Source organism: Stenella coeruleoalba, assembly GCF_951394435.1.
Source record: "Stenella coeruleoalba genome assembly, chromosome: 2".
NCBI lineage: Eukaryota > Metazoa > Chordata > Mammalia > Artiodactyla > Delphinidae > Stenella > Stenella coeruleoalba.
The window spans coordinates 90,235,335-90,255,484 of record NC_137147.1 but is presented as its reverse complement, the minus strand read 5'-3'; the positions used below and the strand labels follow the sequence as shown (position 1 = coordinate 90,255,484).

General features: G+C 45.3%; 1 protein-coding gene across 8 annotated transcripts in view; it reads left to right on the top strand.

Annotated features, from left to right (window-relative positions):
* LOC307181968 (uncharacterized protein) overlaps positions 1 to 20,150 on the top strand; it is a 192,283-nt gene that overhangs the window by 61,506 nt on the left and 110,627 nt on the right. For all 8 annotated transcript variants that reach the window (XR_013827087.1, XR_013827088.1, XR_013827089.1 and 5 more), the window contains exon 3: positions 8,981 to 9,074. The gene's annotated coding sequence lies outside the window, so the exon portion shown is untranslated. The remainder of the gene's footprint in view (positions 1 to 8,980; positions 9,075 to 20,150) is intronic.

Sequence of the window (20,150 nt, the reverse complement as noted above, 5' to 3'; positions counted from 1 at the left end):
TCCATCACAAACCAAGACTCAGAGCAGTTACCTTACCCATCCGATATCACTCAGAAAGTCAGCAGGGACATGGGGAACTAATTCACTCATTCGTTCTCCAAGCCTGTGCTTTTTTCAAAAGACAAACTGACCTCTCTTCTATTATAGAGAATTAGTAGGCACTAATTTATCGTCACTTTATTTCCCATCAAATGAGTATTAGAAGTAATAAAAGGCCTAGATAAAGGCTATCCAGAAACTCCTAAATTGGAGTTATCTGTGACCAATTGTCTTCAGACTTTTAAATCCCATTTAGCAGCTGGTAACCATTCACTTCCATGGCGTTAGATGCACCCAAATCTCCCTGTGCTTCCTGAGCATTGCAAAAAATATATATGGTTTTTGGACTTCCCTCGTGGCACAGTGGTTAAGAATCGGCCTGCCAATGCAGGGGACACGGGTTCGAGCCCTGGTCCAGAAAGATCCCACATGCCTTGGAGCAACTAAGCCCGTGCACCACAACTACTGAGCCTGCGCTCTAGAGCCCCCAAGCCACAACTACTGAAGCCTGCGCACCTAGAGCCTGTGCTCTGCAACAAGAGAAGCCACTGCAATGAGAAGCCCGCGCACCGCAACAGAGAGTAGCCCCCGCTCGCCGCAACTAGAGAAAAGCCCACGTGCAGCAACGAAGACCCAACGCAGCCAAAAATAAATAAATAAAATTTAAAAATATATATATGGTTTTCAAAAAGGTAAGGGAAAAGGTGCCGTGTAGTAGACTTCCAGAGAGTGTGTGAACACACGGGGTGGAGATGTGAGAGAATTCCCTGTGTAGCCTTCCAGCCTCTGCTCTCCCCGCTCACCGCGGGGCTCCATCGCTTAGGGCACAGTGTGTCCTCTGAAAAGTCACGCAGCTGTTGGCAGTGGGAGGTGCTCTCCCGGCAGTGTGGGCTCCTCCCTTGCTCCTCCAGGCTGGCTCACTTTGCTCGCAGAGTCCTTGGGCCTTGAGGACAAGGACAAGAGAGCACTAATGAGGAAGAACACACTGGAGGGGAATTATACTCAGCAAGGCTTCGAGACACTGACTCCAACAGACAAGATCACAGGCAATGCCTTTGGCCGGACGCTGAAAACCTGTCAAGGGTCCCTTTTGCTCACTGTTTCTGTTTTCAGTTGTTTCCCGTGTCTGTAGGTGCTTGTGTTCAGGCAAACATCTTGCTGCTTCTGCATCAGAGAGACCATTGGAAAGGAGAGTTAGGGTTTGGAAACGTTTCTTGAGAAGGTGAGGAAGGACGTATGGAGGGCATACAAGGTGCAAGTATATAGCTTGGATTGAGGACTAAAGGGATTGAAAAATATTAAAGAAAAGTAATGTGTGTAACTGAAAAAGGAAGCAGAAAGAGTGGTGCAAGAGTTAGGATAGGTCAGGCACCTATAGATTTGGTCAATGACAGACCGAAGGAGAGGGGTGAGAAGTTTAATCCGTGGTTGACTTCATGGATACTGCTCAGGAGGCAGCTGGAAGGAATCCTGGGCTCAGGGTCTAATCCTGCTTCTTGCTCTGATATTTCCTAGTTATGTAAACATGGGCAAGTCGTGTAGCATCCTTGAACTTCAATTGCCTCAAGTATAAGCATTCACTAATAATAATATCCAGCAATGATATTATTGCAGGGATCAAAGGAGATGTGCATGTGAAAGCACTTTGTAAACTGTAAGCACTATCTGATGTAAGATATTGCATACCACTGACTCTCATTATTCACATGGAGCAGACCAGAGGCTGGTCGGCAACCACAGTGTCGTTAAAGGAGTGCACTTTAATGACTTCCCACTTCATAGTAACTTGGACTACATCAACAAGCTGGCTTAGTGGAAGACCTTGGGGTCTCCTGTTGTGATGTGGTGGTAGATATTGGAGGGCTTAGTTTAAAAAAATGCAAATCTTCCTGCTTTATAAATTCTTATGATGCTTCCTAACCTAGTCCATGGTCTGTACAGGGTAGAGGTATGAATATTCTGGTAACCATTCAGGAAGGAGTCCTAGTTACCACCCTACCAATTCACTCTACCTGGAAAAATTGGTTTCACTCTTAGTCATCCTTTTTTTGGAGACTGGAGGTCATGCAGGTGGAGATACACTTCTGTACTCTGTGGCTTTGAGAAGGTAATAAATGAGGTAGTGCAATGAAAAGGGCTTGTGAATTATAAAGTGCTAAAGACAAGTGCTATGCGTGCCGTATTATTGTAGTTCACAGAGGCCGCTTGTGGTAGTCGAAACAAAAGGAATCTTAAGTAAGAAGAGCTGAGCCCCAGTCCTGACTCTGTCACTGTCTATTTGTTGGAAAGTCTCCACCTCACCACTGCCCAGGATGTGGGGAAGACAGAATGCATGACAATGGAGCTGAGAGTGCTGAATGGTTGCTCCTGTCTGAGTATAAAGCGTGTGAGCTACCTATTTTCTCTCCTGTTGTCCACACCTGTCCCTCAGGGGAAGTCTGACTGGTCTTTCTGCACAGCTCTGCATCTAGGTTATATGCGTACAACCCCCTCCTGAGTTCTGCTTGCTGATTCAATAGTCATAAACTTTCAAATCTGCAATGGCTTTTTAGACCAAGTGACCGTGAAGAGACAAGAAGTGTGATATCCCATGATGGAGCCCAAGGTCTATACTGTACTTCTCATGAAGGTGATCCCTTGTTATCTTTGGTTTTGAATACCTCCATTGTGCGCTTTCCATCATTTTTATGATGAGAAAGATGTCATCTGTGTAGCGTCTGCAGGGCTATGGTTGAGAAGTGAGTTGATTTAAAGCATTTCATTTCAGATTACTCATAAAGATTTTCAGGGCACTTTTCCTTCATCCCACCTGGTAGTCAATTTTCTTCACGGCCACAGTAGCATGAGTATCATCTTTTGAGCCTAAATACTGTAGTTTAAAAGTCCCCTGAACCCGAACAAAAACATTTGTTTTCTTTAAAGTGTGAGCTTTTCTCCAGCCTGGCCTAAATTCCTTTCACGTCTGCTTTGAAATGCAGCTTCTGTTAGCCAGTCACAAGATACGCTTCTTCTCCCTCTGCTTCTTCCTTAGGACCCAACGTGGTCCATTATTAGTTCAAGTACACAAGGCAGGTGCAGGCTGTATTTGACCAGCATTTTAAGTGAGATGGAGTTGGCATTTAGTGTGGTGTCTCGCTATCTGGAGAAAATCTGTCCTTATATGGCCAGGAGTTTTCACTCACTTGGGGAACACTGACCTCTTCCAATACTTATGATGCATTGCCGACATGTTTTCTTCTCTTTTGGGTAGTGCCAGCCGGCAAACATTGCAGCAGGTGGGACATAACTCATATTTTTGCTTTGCAGGAGAGTAGCTACTGTGTGAGGCACATGGATGTTATTTTTCTTAGTACTAAAATTTTAGGGTGTTGGTTACAAATCAGGTCTTAATTTCATAATATTAACGAGATGAACATGATTCTCTCCTGCTGAGACAGTGTTGTAGTAAGAGCCCCAGTTCTGGAATGAGAAGATCTGAGCTTGAATCCTGGCTATTCTACTAATTAGCTAGATGACCTTGGGTAAAACACTGAACCCTTGTAAGTCTTAATTTCTTTCTTTGTGAAGGGGGGGATAATAAAGATTGTTGAGATTTCAAATGTGCTAATACACATGATTATAGAGTGATACGTAAGTGGAAGATTATCATCACTGAATCTTTATCCTTATAACTGCTGGGAGTTGGAAGGTACATTTTAAAATTTTTTTATTTTTTTATTTTTCTTGGAAATACAAGGGTTTTAATATTATACTTTGCTAATACAGATACTGAAATAGAAATATAACAAATGGTGTATTAATACCAAAGTAGACTTACTGACAACCAATGACTCATTTAAAGAAAAGAGTTGGTTCACCAGAAAGCACTGAACCATACAGTCAACCTTCATCTCCTGTACTCAGGTATTTCTTTCTTTTTTTTTTTAGTTCATTTGATAATTTATTTTATTTTATTTTATTTATTTTACAATTTTATTGGAGTATAATTGCTTTACAATGGTGTGTTAGTTTCTGCTTTATAACAAAGTGAATCAGTTACACATATACATATGTTCCCATATCTCTTCCCTCTTGCGGAAGGTACATTTTGATTTTCTTGGGTTTGGCCAATAGATTTCATATGATCCCTGCTCTTGTAATTTCAGAGGATGGTGCAAATTATCAGTGCTTCACACCAACTTTTTCAATGGTGCCATTGTTTGATAAGGAAGAGGAGGAAGAGAAGTGTTCCTTGAGGAAGAAATTTACACTCAGCTGGATAAAGCCTTTCTAAAATCCCTCCAATCCTCACATCTTGTTATGATCATATTCTAGCACTAACAATTGGAATAAGTCTAAGAAACTCATGGAACTCAGACACTGTCCTGCTCATTCACATCACAGAGAGAACAGTTAGGAAACAGATGACACCGTGCCAAGGGCTTGACAGATAACACTTGCTTGGTGGTTTCAGTTGACTGAGGATCATTCCATCCTCTCCTTAGGCCTTTTGTGTCAATCTAGCTGAACAGATACTGAGAGAAGTAGAAGCCCAGGTGCTATGCAAGATACAAACATTATAGAACTCGTGCATTTGTGTCCTCAGGAGTCAGCAGTCTTGTTAGTCCAGTCTTTGGTGCTGCCTCTCTGTTCTCTACATCTATCTCTGTCTAAATCGGTATCCCGTTTAAGCCTACACTGGAAGGGGATTGTGTCTATGAGCTCCTTCAAGACAGAGTTCCTCTGCTTCTAGCCTCTGACCCACCAGGAAGCAGGTCTGGCTACCCAAAGGCTGGACCTACAAAGGATTGAGATCTGTAGTTGGTATATTCAGGACAAATGATAACATGTACTGGGTTCATTGGCTTGGGGGCAATTGGTGGAAAGCAGGACAGTTTTGGGATCAGTGATCACTCTTGTGTGAAAGTCTATGCAGTCATGAGTTCTGGCCTCAACAGCTGCTTGCAGACTGGGGACTCCTCTCCATCATGGCCTCTGACACCACCATTTATGGAAACGTCAGGCTCAGCTCCCGATGAGGCTGTAGTAATAGCTGCTATTGCCATGGGCCCGTGGATGCTTTCAGCTTGCTCATTCAATCATTCACTCATTCATTCATTCAATAAATGTTTATTGAATGTCTACTATGGGACTGTTCAAAATACTGGTGGCAAAATGGTGAGCAACACCGCACATCTTTATTTTCATGGAGTTTACAGTTTGTGAAAGAAATACGTGGATGAAAGTTATCCCTACAGTGAGCATGTACACCTGTGATAAGTGCTATGAAGGAGAGGAACTAGGCCTAGAAGGAGAGATCAGGGAAGAGCTAAAGGAGGAGTGGAGGAAAACAAGCAAAACGGGCCTGGGAGAGCTTTCCGAGCAGAGGGAATACTACACGCCATGGCCCCCCTCTCTGGAGATGTGAAAGCAGCCAGTGTCTGGAATACTGAGAGTGAAGAGAAGCAAGGGTGAGATATGATTAAGGAGGGAAGGAAGGGCCTTTGTAGGTAGGGTCAGGGTTTTAGATGTTAAACCTGTCAGCGAGGAAAAGACAAAAGGGTTTTGGACAAGCAGATGACAGGGTCAGATTTGCTTTTGTTTTTTTTTTTTTTTTGCGGTACAGGGGCCTCTCACTGTTGCAGCCTCTCCCGTTGCGGAGCACAGGCTCTGGACGCGCAGGCTCAGCGGCCATGGCTCACGGGCCCAGCCACTCCGCAGCATGTGGGATCTTCCCGGACCGGGGCACGAACCTGCGTCCCCTGCATCGACAGGTGGACTCTCAACCACTGCGCCACCAGGGAAGCCCAGATTTGCATTTTGTTGAAGCCTACTCTTGCTGCTTGTTGGTGAAGGATTGCAGGGGGACCTGAGATTAGGTGCAGGGACTCCAGGTGGGCTGTTGTCTTCATCTAGGAGAGAGCGGGTAGCAGCCTTGGACTAGGGTGGTGGCCATGGAGGCTGGGAGGTGGAGGTACTGAGAGACATTGAGGGGTCAAGGCCTTGGAAAAGGTTTGCTCACGAGGGGAGAGAGAGAGGAGGCAAGTCATCAAGTAGAGGGGTGCTCAGGTGGGCCAGGAAGGCCAGAAATGAAAGCAAGAGTCAGGGTTGGGGAAGCAGAGTTGGGAGGTGGCAGGGAGAGAGTGGCAGGAAGGCTTCTGGTTAGTTTTCTTCCTTCTGCTTATCAACGCTGCTCTAAGCCTTATGTGTCCAATTTGGTTTCAGCTTTAAGCAGTTTTGCTCTGGAGGTTAACTGTGAGGGGTCATTCAAGTCCTGGGTTCAGTTTTCGGTTTGTTTATCAGGTCTGCATGTTTATGAGTGTGAGTCGGGGCGTGAGAGGGGACATGGATATTTGGTCCTTCAGCTCTGAGTCCCCACCTCCCCCCGCTTCTGGAATGTGGCTTTCCTGGCCCTATGCAGTCTCCACCCCCCATCCCCCCTTTCTCCTCGCTAACTTTCACTGATGACTGAGCAAGTTTAGTTAGCCTGAGTTTGCTTAAAGCTTTTCTGGTTCTTGTTTTCAGCTCAGTGGTCATTCTCCCCTCAGGCAGTGTTCCTGGCTGAATGGTCTCACCTGACCCTGCAGGTGCTTCAGGGATTGTGAGGGTGGGGAATGGACCGAAGGCAGCTTTCTTTTTTTTTTTTTTCTTAATCCAGCTGATGTGTAACGGCGTCCCACCCCCATCCCAGGAAGTTTCAGATTGTCATTTAGTGCCAAGTTGCCTACAATGACAGTACCTATTACTCTTCTTGTATTACAGAGAGGTTGGTATTAGAGGGATAAAGATATCTCGACATTTGGTATGAAGAAACTTGTTTTTTTTTAAATAAACTTCTCTGCTCCTAACTTGTATGTCCATTTGTCTATCCAGTTAACCAACAAGTACAAATGTATTGGGCCGTTTCTGCAGTGCCAGAAGTAGTGATGAGAAATGGGGGAATGTTTGTGATGAATACAGTCAGTCCCGGCAGTGCTTCTCAAGCTTTTCCTTGAAGTATTCCAATGGTCAAGGAGACTGCAGGAGAATAGAGACATCAGTCTTGGATTGGGACACTGCTGCTGGTGGTTGGGACAGCATAACCTGAATCGTCTTGCCATAATCTCCCTTGAAATTTGTTTGAGGGCTTTAGTTTTAGTTTGAAATTTTGTGCACATTTTGCATTTGATTCTATAATGTATCCATGTGTGTTTAATATTAAAAATGTCTCCCAACCTAAAAAGAAAACTGTTGCCCCAGTTTTGTGCATCCTGCCTATCCCAAGCCCCTTGACATATACCTGTGCACCCCGAGACCACAGTATCACAAGAAAGATGAGTGAGAGAGCTCCATGTCCGCTGTCACACATACAAATGATGACAGTACAATGGAGAAGAGAGGCAATCATGGAAGCAGGCATTAAAACCATTAAAACATTGTCTTGAAGAAAGGATTATGTATTTTGAGGGGTGGGGCATGCATTCTAGGAAATGAGAGTTGCTTATGCAAGTGTGCGGAGATTTCAAATAAAACGACTTGTTTAGGGAATAAATTGCAAGAGCACAGTTTGTCGAGAAGGAAGGAGCTAGGAGAGTAGATTGAAAAGGACGCTGAATGTCACACCAAGAGTCTGAACCAAATCCAGAGCCGTTGATTCCATAGGCAAGGGGAAGTATCTTAAGTTTTCCTCAGGTGGGTTGCTGACCTAGGAATATCACGGAGCAGGACTCAGCCGTGCATGGACTGTTAGAGGGGAGGGCGGTTCAGAGGGCATGGATCCCAGGATTCCCCTCTCTCTCCAACCACCTGAGACATGGGGTGGGTGTGGGGCAGCCCACCCACTTCTAATTCTGATCAGGTCTGGGGTGTGGCCTGGCCATCTGTATGTGCAAATATTTCATTTCAGATCTGAAAGCACTTAGCCAGGTTTGAGACGGGCTGATCTTCTGCGATCCTATCGTGGGGCACAGGGAAGAGATGGAGGCCTAGGGAGGTGAAGCCATTTCCCCAATGTCACCTGCTAATTATTGGCAGAACTGGGTCAAACACAGTCCTTCTGCTCCCCAGTCACGAGCTGCCCCACCAGCCCAGGCTGGGAGTTTTGACCTACATCAGGGTCTCTCTGTTCCTCTGTCCCTTGAGTATTTCTCCATAACTGAAGGCATGTGGGAGGCCAGAGTTGTTTTGCAGGGCTCTGGAACTTTTGTGTCCCAGCCAAGGTCAGTTTAGCGTTCCTATTAACATGCTGAAGATAATGGATGTCTAAAAAGTCTGAGGACATAAATATTTTAATGTAGCCATACCGTGTCGCTGTTTCTTTCAGACCTGCACTTCAATTTTTATTTACTTTTACATGTGGCTGGCTTAGGGCCACAAGGTTTTCCATCAACAGAAATGGCTGCAGATTGAAGCAATTTTCTTTCTCCCCCAGTGCCGAAGAGAGACCCATTCTCTAGAGCAGGTGTTTCTAGATCAAGATGGGTTATTGGATGACACAGTGGGGAACACACTTAGTAAGGCACTGTCATAAATTGGGCTGGTGTCGGCTTCCTGATTTAATGCTTTGCTCTGTTTGGTCATGAATTATATATTCTTTTTCAGACTGATCATTTATCCCACTGATAACGGGACAGTGTTCTACCCAGTGGGTTTGGCCCCTGACCTAAGAAATATACTGATGCATCAGAATTCGCTGAGCTAACAGCTGGGATGAACTCTGGAAACTGTAAATCTGCAAAGGCAGAGAGGGGGCAGGCAGGCCTGTGTGCTACAACTCTCCCGTCACTTAGTATGCATCGACTACCAGTATGGCTAAGCAATTCCTTATCTGCTTTTTAGCCAATGTAATTTGCAAATTGATTGCTCTTCCTTAGAAGCCTTTCTTAATTAAATAGTAACTGCAGTTCTTACCCTCTGACAAAGGGGATATTTTAGTGTCCTGGCAGAGGATTTCCTCAGCTCAGTGGATTCTCTTTTGTTGCAGCGCCCACTGTGGCCTATTGTGTGCAGAACCCTACTGGATGGGTCCTTCTCGAAGGATGAGAGGGCGCCTCCTGCCCCCTGAGAGCTAGAATCAGGTGAGTTAATAGTAATGCCCTATAACAAAATGTGTGTGGAATGCCTTTGCTTTTCAATGCACTTATTTCAAACCATTCCATCCCCGTTTCACACAATGTATGGCAAACTCACTCCATTTGTCAGATGAGGAAACCGAGGGAGAGAGAACTTAGGGGTTTGCTCAGACTCGTAGAGAAAAGTGAGAAACAGGACTAGAATATAGGTGAGCTGCCTCCTGTGCTAACCTGTCTGCTCCCCACGTTCAGTTATGCCCAAATGTGTTCATTCAACAACTATTTTAATGTGCCAACTACGATTGGGCCCTCTGGGGACGGATAGAACAGCCGTGAATGAACAGGTGTCTTCAATGCGCCTCAGCCTTCCAACCACAGCAGTGGTTCTGAGTTCTTGATAGGTGTCAGAAGCATCTGGGAAGCTCATTTAAAGGCACAGTTGCCTGGGCCCCAGCCTGGGGTTTTCCTAAGTCTGGGATATGCCTCAGCATATACATCTTCAAAAGTTTTTGAGGTGAATCAGATGACCAGTCAGAGTGTAAGCCAGAGAACTAGGCTTTTATCTCACCCCGGATTGCACACACACACACACACACACACACACAGGTGAAGTAGAACTAGGAGACCCAGCATTGGAACCCAATCAGCCTGGAGATTTGTAGAGGTCCAGGTGTCAGCAGGAGTGCCTCAGAGCCCATATAGAGGCAGGCACCGTCTCTGCTCTAAGGAAACATACCAGTGTGTCCCGGATGAAACTCTCCTGGCTTAAGCCAAGTCAGCGTAACAGGCTGGAAAAAGAAAGCCTACCCCCTTTGCCCACACTGGGTCTTTCTCTCCTACTTTTCTCCTCTTCATTGCTTCCTCGCTTCCTTATCCATACTCAAAATTCCCTTCCTCCATCAAAACCCTACTCATCCTTCAAGGCCCAGCTCACCTGCAACCTTTCCCCTGACATCTTTGATTTCCCCTCTCAAAGGGACTCTCTCCTTCCTCTCTGCCCTTCAGCACTTTGTACCTCTATGGATTTTACTTAGCCATTGTATACAAGGGCATATTTCTGCCTTGGGGATTGATTCTCTGTTCATCTTTGTCCCTCCTAGCAGCCAACACAGAACCTGGCACATTGGAGGTGACCAGTATTTGTTGGTTGAGTTAAATTGACTTACTGAACTGTAACTACTTCTGAGTCTACTCAAAAGTAATGAATGAATGTATCAGTTCAAACTTAGAACCCATATCCCCACCACCAACTTCTATACTTTGACAGTTTAAAACAATTTTTAAAAAAAGAAAAGCAAAACACATTTAACTCAGAATACTTGGAGAATAATTGCTGGTTTCAATGATGAATCCGCCTTGGCCACTGGTAAGCTAACTTGGATCACGGATGTAATGAAACGTTAGAGTTATCTGTGGATCACTTATTGTGCCACACAGCCACCCTGTTACTGCTAAGGCAGCCCTGCATGCTACTCTCCCTGTACCTTAGGGCTGACCTTGGCCCAGCCTCCTCCCCATCAGGAGGAAAAACCTATTCTTGATGGTCTCCTCCCCTACCCGGCCCCTTCTCGTCCTTCTGTCTTGTCCTGGAGCCTGCAGAGGCTGGCCCTGGACAGGAAAGGGGTTGACAAAGTATTTGGCAGAAATGCGGCCCAGAGGTGGTTGGTCTAGGTGGGTGTGCACCCTGGCTTGGAAAGGCTGAAGGTCAGGTCTGGTGTTAGGAGAGAGCCCTCCCTTCTCTCTTTTGTCTCTCCCTCCTCCTTTCTGCCTCCAGAGTCAGGTTTGAAGACCTGCATCTGGCTGGCTAACTCTTCCTGCATAGCTTTTCTAGCCAAGTTTTTCAGACCAGGGCCAGGAACACTCAAGGTCAACTCTAGCCAGGGTTCATCTTCCATACAAGCATGACAAACTTTATGTACCTACAGAGCTGATTCCTTCCACCCAGAAAAGCACCCATAGGGAATAGCCTCGTGATCTTGTCTGCACCTCCGGAAGTGGTGATGGGCCCACACGTCTCCCTGTCCATCATCTCACGCTTAGTGGGATGCCTTGGCTTTCAGCATGGCCCTGAATCTGGAGGATAGGCAAACACGATGTATTTGAGATTGGGAGAGTCACAAAGCTCTCTGCTGGAGAAACACCGAAGGATTTAGAGAAGAGAAAATCAGCAAGGCCAGCACAGCTGTCCTTAGACTCTCGGAGGATCTTCCAGAGGAAGGAGGACTGAGCTTGCCCTTTGAGATCCTGATGGGTAGAACCAGGCTGGCTGAGTCATAAATCCAATCCCTAAATCACCTTCCTTGTCTAGGCTCTGGCCATGCTAAATGGCCTCTGGTTCTGTATGCATGCAGTTCCCTTTGGTGCAACAATCTCCCTAAATAACCTTGACTCCTCCTTTGGGAAACAGCTTCAACTTCATCTCCCCAGAGCAAGGGGCCTCCCTTGAATCCTCTAGATCAGGTTTCTCTAAGTGACCCTTTTGGGGGCGGGATAACTCTCTGTTGTGGGGCCTGCCCTGTGCCTTGTTAGGATGTTCAGCGGCATCCCTGGCCTCTACCCACTGGATGCTGGTAGTATCCTTTCAGTTGAGACAATCAAAAATGTCTCCAGATATTGCCCGTTGTCCCTCGGGGATTAAAATCACCCTCTCCTCCCCCAATCCAGTTGAGAGCCAGCACTCTAGGCCAGTGTGCCCACAGCACCCTGTACTTTCACTCTTGTAGCACCCATCACATTGCTCACACCTCCAGAGTTCTCCATGCTTGTCTGACATCTGTCTCCTCCTCGGTCAGCTCCCTGATGGCAGGGGTGGATTCTGATGTTCTTTGCTGGTCCTCATTTTTCAGTTATAAAAAATGAGTGAAGAGATGAATGATCTAAACAAGAACTTTGCAGCTCTCACAGCTGTCCACAGCATAGTTTCCCCCCAAGTTTATTTAATTTCCTATCACTGGGTGAGTCCAAACAAGGCAAACGGCCACTTGTTGAGGATGTTGTAGAGGAGATGGAAGCTCCGAATGGGTGATCTTGAAGTTTCCTTCCAGTTACAACATTGTATGGAATGTGGGCTTTCGGCCAACCACCCTCTGGGTAACTAATTAAATCACAAGGAAGAGGCCAACCACTCCTTCAGGAGTCAGGTGCTAAGTGTTCCTAGGAAGGGGTGATGCAGCTTGGGGAGTGACCTTTAAGTGGGTCAAGAGTCACATGAATATGGAATGCCTTTCCCTTCCCTTTCTCCTCTCCTCAGAGGTCATTTGACCCATATCCTCGGGGGTAGGATCATGCTTGAGAGGTTTAGAAAACATCCTTTCCCCCCTAAGTCCCCCTCTTCGGCAGGCAGAGCCGGGCAGGCTTCTGGGGTGTGAGGTGGGTGAGACGGGAGGACCAGCACGTTTCCCTGGATGGTGCACCAGTTGCCTGGGGCAGTGTTCTTTAGACTTTGAAGGTTACAGCATGTATGATTTATTGCTGTATTTTTCTTTCCCTATAACCCCCTTTCCAATGGGGCAAAGAACTGTAAGCAGGGACAAATGGTTGCCCTCTGAGCCCACACTTGATTTCAAGGGCTGTGGGAGAATCAGCTTGGGCTGCCATTGACTACCTGCCCGTGTGCCTGGCCCTGTGCTGGGCTCTTTCACATGCACGATCTCCTTTAATCTTCATAACCCAACGAGGGAGGGGCAATCACATCTGTTTTTCCAAAGAAGCAACTGAAGGGGTCAGCGACTAGGCCATCGCAAATCTAGTTGGGAGCCTGTGCTGGGGGCAGAATCTGTCCATACCTGCTATGCCCCCTGTATGTCCTGTCACTAGCAGAATGGGAAAGCCTTCTACCCCCAACTCCCGTTTTAAAAAGTCCCTGTGAGTTGGCATTGTCATGATGAAAACTATCCTTGAACTCAAATTCCTGCTGCTTTTGTGGCTGCTGCTTCAGATCTTGCCGTGATTGACTTGATTATGTTTTTGCAAATCTCTCCTTACATATCTGCAGCTGAGCTGCCTTAAATCATTGTACTTCTGACTTAACATGGCAAATTGCACAAACATATTTATTTCTCTTTAAAAAAACAAAAGCAGAGGAATAAAGAAGGATAAATCTACAAGGACAAAGAAAAGGAGAGTGAGGATCTCAACCAGAATTTGGAAGATGGAAACTAGATGGATGGACAATAAATGTCCTGGCATACCAGGGAAATCTGAGACCCAAATGTCTGGGGGTGGGGTAGGGTGGGGTGGGAGTAGAGTGGGGTGCAGGGATGGCAGAGGAAGATGTGAGACCACTTAGATCCTTTCTACCTCCCAGCTCAGCTGTATGACCTCTCCTCTCTGACCTCAGCAAACTGAGTACAGTATACTCTGTAGCGCTCTGGATTCAGACATGCCAGGTAGAGTCAGAGCCTGGGGAGAGACACTAGTGGAATCAGGGGCTTCAATTAAAGTTTGCACACTGAATGAGATTCCACCAACCCCATTCTCCTGATTGGCTCGTGGATTTCTGGAAGCCAGGCCTCTGCCCAGCACCCCAGGTAGGAGATTGAAAAATTTTTCTCGAGTGAAACTAAGAGAAAAGGCCTAAATATTTGGATATTTTGGGCATTTTCCAGTAGAAGCCTGTGATACATCAGCACTACCCATGCACACGGACCATCCATTCAGTGGTAAAGCACCTCGCTTTAGAAAGCATTAAGCTGTGCTATTGCTGAAACTGGGTCTTTCTTCGTTATCAAGCGAGCAACTTGATTGCTATTGAGACATCACTGCAAACTTAATATTTGAATTTGATGACCTTCTAATTGCAAATGCCTTAGTCCTTATTCCTTTAAAAATTTTGGCCTCCTCCTTTACAAAGCTGGCCGTCTTCCTCCATACCCCACCCCACTCTCCACCCCGTCTTCCAAGTGTGGGGTTGGTTCGTTCAGTTTTATTCTGCATAGATTGAAGCTTGGATCTGCTTCATGGGGGCTGACAGAGCTAATTCCCATTGTATACTGTTTGATGCTAGTTTAGCAATTTTACCGGTATTTTTACTGTGTTGGTGTTTTTTGTGTTTCTTGTGTTTTATGCCATTTTTCTCCACCTTACTCTTTGAATGCTCTGAACCTGATCCTGTTTTCCTGGGAATAAATAACAAGTGCTTTAAAGCTTTTTGTACTCTTGCCAGGTGCCATTATCTAGAAATATGTTGGCATCTGATCTAAACATATGTTTAGATTTCTATAACTAAATGTATCCTTATGTATGACTTATTATTGTAATGGAATTCATCTATAAAGATATACCTTTATTTACAGGTGAGATCTATTAAGCTTCTATATTTCTATTCAGTTGGTACTTGTGCCCAACAAAGAATGTGTTATTTTTCCTTAGGAATAAAATCACTTTATTTGTAAAGCCTTAGTAGAGCTTAAATGAGTATAAGCAGTATTTACCTTAACTAGATACTTTCAACATTTATCATTTAAAAGTCCCATGTTCAAGGACGACGTTCTGAGACATTTCAAGGTCACCTGTAGCTCTAGAGCCAAAACAAATGAGAAAATGTGGTAAAGCGCTGCTATTTGTGGATGTTTTGCAAAGGAAGGCAGAGTGGTAGAGTGGAAGTGACAGGAGGTTGGAAGCCAGAGACCTAGCAGGCTCAAGCTCTCCATTTACTGACTGTATGATCTTGGGGGAGCCACTTTACCTGGCTGTGGGGCGTAGATGAAATGGGAATCATTTTCATCACCTCACAGTTTATTATGAGTTGAGTTAATGTGTAGGAAAGCACGACTGTAAATCGTTAGGCGTATTTAAATGGCTGTATACCCAAGCCTGTTTTTTCACCCTGTTGCTCACAGTGCCTTGGGCAGAGTACTCATTCAATCAGCATTTGTTGGATAACAAATTAATGAATGAATTTGTGAGTCTGGGTTTTCAAAATGTTTTTGCACCCCTCTGAGTCATTTATAGACATTTATAAAATCGAGAATTTATAAGTTGTTCCTGGATAATCAGATCTCTTGATTCAGAGGTAAAAGATAACTTGTCGGACTTTCAAGCCTTTCTTGCATATGGGACAGTAACTGGCAGGGCTGATGATGAGAAATTGTCTTCATCCTGCTCGAATATAAGAGCACGGATTGGGAGGAACTTAGAGATAACCACTTTCCTCTCAAATATGAGGAAACCGAAGCCCAGAAGCTCTTTGAAGTCGGTGACTTTATATAACTTCTCCCTTCTATAGCTCTAGGGCTATTGTAGATAGATGTACAACAAATACATTTTTAAAATGTATTTTTCAAGGACTGAGCTAAGCGCTGGGGAAATAAACATTAACAAGATAATTCCCACCCCCACCCCTGCTCCATCTCCCCCCTCCTCCTGCCTTTGAGGAACTCAGTCTAGACAGATATGGAAACCAGTAGGTGTGCTATTAGTCATACTCATGCTGTGGGGGGATTATAGAGGCAGAAGGGAACTGCCGAGGGAAGCATTGAAAAGAGATGGTGTTTACACTCTGTCTTAGCTTGGGTTCCTCAGAAGGAGACACTGAGGTGACTGGGCAAGTGATTCATTAAGGAAGTTCTCCTGGGAAAACCTAGAGAGGGAGTATAGACAGGAAGAGAGGGTCAGGAGAAGACAAAAGCAAGGATGAGATTACTGGTCAGGTCCCATGGAAAGTAGGTTAGCCGCGTCCTGTGGGAGGACTCTGGGAAATAATGTGCTCCTCTGAGTTTGCTCTTGGCTTCCAGACAAAGGAACTGGGCCTTCATAGTCTCACATTAGTTGGTCAGTGGCTAAGGGTCATGATGGGTGGGGCTGGGAAAATATGTTGACCCCCAGAGTCGACTTTTGGACTTTTGGTCCTAAGACTCCGGTAGTCAGAGGGTGGGCCTCTGAAGGTTGTTGAAGGTGCGGGTCATTAGAAACAAAAGTACACAGAAGTCTGAAGTCAGGTGTATAGAAAAATAATAGGAATCTAGGTAAAGCACCAGCAGTGTCCACTCCACCTGAGATCTATGAGGACGATTTGAAGTAGGTAGGAAGGTCATTGCTGGCATAAATTATAACCTGAGCAAAGACCCTGAAGCATGATGACATAGGATGTGTTTAGAGATGAGAAGGTGGTGTGGCTGTATTGCCTTATATCTGGTAAGAAGTAAGAAGCTGAAAGATAAGCTCAGAAAGGTGGGCTGGAGTCAGATTATGAACTTAAAAAAAACTGGTTGTGGGAAAAAGAGATCTACTTGGGGTATTTCAAATTAAAACTGGCTTATTGTAAGGATACCTGTGCTCAGGAACCTAGGAAAGGCCTGGCCCCAGGAAGAGCAGATCTCAAGAAACTAGAACTCCAGAACAAGCAGGGATTTTTGCCCTGGTGCTCAGTCAAAGCCATGGCTTCATGTGCCGCTCTAATCTACCCTACTCCCAACACTGATGCACACTATATACCTTTTTTCCTGTCTTGGTTTCTGCTAACTCATGTTTCTACCTCCTTGTTTTTCTAACTTGCCTTAGCTCTCATGGCCTTTTCTATAACCCAAGCTTTTCTCTATCTTCTCTTTTACGGTTTTTTTTTTTTTTTTTTTTTTTTTTTTTTTGTGGTACGTGGGCCTCTCACTGTTGTGGCCTCTCCTGTTGCGGAGCACAGGCTCTGGACGCGCAGGCTCAGCGGCCATGGCTCACGGGCCCAGCCACTCTGTAGCATGTGGGATCTTCCCAGACCGGGGCATGAACCCGTGTCCCCTGCATCGGCAGGCGGACTCTCAACCACTGCGCCACCAGGGAAGCCCTCTATCTTCTCTTTTAACTTCTGCTTCTATTTCTACCCACCTCCTTCTCTCAGCATGTCTGATTTCAGATTCTCAGGATGAGCTGAATGGACCAAAAGATGTTTTCTGATGGACCATAGCATCATAGACTGGATTGCTATCCAATATATGATTTGAATTGCTGTTCTAGACTGAGGTACACACTACTGGTTTGATTGGCTATGCCTTGGGGAAGGAGCAGTATCACATGATAATATAATCACAGTAGCTAAGGTTATTCAGCACTTTTTTGAGCATTTCTCATATATCATTTCATTTAATCATCACTTTTATTTAATCAATGTTCATTTAATTCACATTCACATGCATTTAATCAACCCATGAGTTTGTTCTAGTATTGCCTTCAGCTTACAGATGAAGAAACTAAGTCTTAGAGGTTCACACAACTAGTATGTGGTGAACTTCCTCCCACCAAAAGCTGAGTTGCTCAGCTTTCCTTAGCAGATATAGACAGGGCAGAACCCAGGACTGACAATAGCCTTGCTTCTGCATGAAGGAATTTGGAACGTATCTGATGATAGACATTAAGCTACATGTCAGTAAAGGTGGAATGAAATCTTAGGTGTGATCTGGTGTCAGGTTTGGGGTAAAGAGTGATTAAATACTCTAGTGCTAAAAAATATCCCAAGAATATTATATTTGTTTCATTCCTGCATAATTTTCTCTACCAGCATCAGTTTCAACATATTAAACTATTTGGGGTGAGAAGCAAGTTTTTCCAGTAGCTGAGCAGCAAACTCAGGAAGTCCACAAATAGTGGCAATGGTTTCCATGAACAAAGTATCCATTTTCAGAGAAGTCTCTCCCTGTTTCCAGGCTGACTCATGTGCAGGTCTGCTCTGATCACAAGGAGCAGGCCCGCTGGATGCATGAAGCTGAAGGTACCATGGGCTCCTATGGGTGAGACAAAAGGTTTAAGAGACTCTGAAGGCATGGTAAGCCTGCTTCACCTTGACAACCTGGAAACAGGGAGGCAGGTGGTTATCTGCCTAGGCTTTTTCTTAAAAGGATGGAATTGAATGGCATTATGTCTTGTGAAGAGGAGGAACCACAGGGAGAGGAGACTGTTTTTACCTAATTTCCCCCATGTGCTCAGGCTTACACTGGCTGGTGCAGCATTAAAAGGACTGGAGAAAGGCTGGTGGGGAGGTCTCGAGAAGGTAAATGTAGACCCTGTGCCTGGCCTCCCACTGTGCTTCCTTGTTGGTGACTCAATGAAGATGGCTTTCCTGCCAGACACTGAAAGATAGTCCATGAACACCTGAGTCTGGGACCAAGCTAACTGTCCACCATCAGACCTTACTTTCTACTACATCACAGGGAAAAGGATAAGATACGCGCAGTGAAGAGAAAAAACCCCATCCTGAGAACGGAGGGGAGAGTTTGTTAAAATTCCATCTTGTTTGACAGCCTCCCCGGGATTGAACGGCAGGGATTTGTTGGGAAAGAGCCCTGGGCTGAAGGATCTGGCTTCTTCTCATCTCACGTCCGGCTGTGTCACAGCTCTGCGTCTCAGTTTCCTTGTCTGCAAAATGAGGCTTCTGGTCTCAGTCTCTAAGGTCCGTTACAGCCCTCATACCTGGTGCTTACAGAGGGCCTGGGCAACACTGATGCCCCCAAAGACAAATTCAGGGCCCATCAGGGAAGGAAAAAAAGCACTGTTAAGGTCAAGTCTAGCATCAGTTATATTGAAATTTAGACTTTGGGTGGTTATTGCAGAAAGTTTTTGAAATTAAAAAAAAAAAATTCTATGGCTTTGTCACTTCCTATTGGAACTGCCATGGAGTCTGTCTCAGGGTTACACCCAGGCCACCTTTTCAGACCACACTGGTTCCCAGCACCCTCCTTCCTTTCTCATAGAATGTTCTAGTATGTACATACCTCCATATACACATAGTGTTGATACCTCCAAGTCTGGCTGAAGCATGGGAGGCCATTTCTTATCTGGAGAGGAGAGAAAAGAGCAAACTTACAGAGGTCCTTTCAAGGTTCTTGTAGTCACTCTTCTGGAGTCTCTGGCTTCCTCCTGAGATGTAATTGGAAACACAGTTGGCCTCTGTCTTCTGTTCACTGATCCTCTCCTCCATCCAGCCTCTGCTTAGCCAAAGGGCATGTGGTCCCTTCCTCCTGGAGGAGAGAGAAGACAATTCAGGCAAATCAACATATGCCTTTATGTGACCTCCATTTTACTGGGCTTTCTCCTGAGGCAGAACTTTTCTTACACTTTCTCTCCTCATTATTTTTTTGACCTGTGGCTATTTCCCTTTTGTAACCATCTGACAAGAGGGCTTATGTGCTTTCTTCAGAAAGGTGGGAGAGACAGAAAAACTGTGTAGAGTTGCTTGTTCCATGGTAAACCAGAGTATGAAAACTCTGAGGTGGGGAGGGAAAAGAGCAAAGGATGTGGGTGAATGGTTGGTCCAATCCCCGAGTCCTGCAAGGGAACCATCCTTGAGTCATCTCCAGGGTCTAGACGTGGTTCCCAGTAAGTACGCAGCATCAGGAGGCTTCCTTTGGCGTTTCTTAGCAACACTAGCTTCTTTCCCTCATTGTGAGCATTCCCTGAGGAAAATTCTACCCCTAGTTCCTTTTCTTCACATACAAACACAAAGAAGGGAAGACAGTGAGGCAAAAGACCATTGCCTTCTGCTCTGGCTCTCCTCTCCTGAGGTCTGAAGTGCTCCTGGAATTGAGCTGGAAGAGGAAAATGTTAATTTGCACAGCCTTCTCTCCTGCCTCTCTAGGATGTCATTAAACTGGAGAATAAATTAGGGAGTCCTGGAAGGGTGGCGTGTGCTCATGGGGATGTAAAGACAACCTTACCTAAGGTACATTTTACCGGTGATCACTAGCATTTCCAGTTCTCCTCTCCTTTCTGAAGATTATGAACATGGAATATTGTTTTATGACTCCCTCTGTAGGCAAGTTCCCTTCTTCCAACACAGTGAATCCTTCTTCAAGCCTTATGTTGCAAGGAAGGTGCCTCAAGATCAGTACATCGTGGATCACTGAGCCACCACATGTGTGTGCGCTCTGTGTGTGCCACAGCACAGAGCTCTGCCTGATATGGGCTGTGAGAATTGTAACCCCAAAGTACTGAGGGAGTTCAGAGAAGGGAGAGATTTCAATTTTCTTTGACTATTGACTTGCTACTGCATAGTAACTGTAATATCTTCTAAGAATGACAGTCAGGCATTTCTCACAAGGGCCAATGAATCACTCCATTTAGCTGTGACAACAGCAAGGCAAAGACATATCTTCAAGGGCC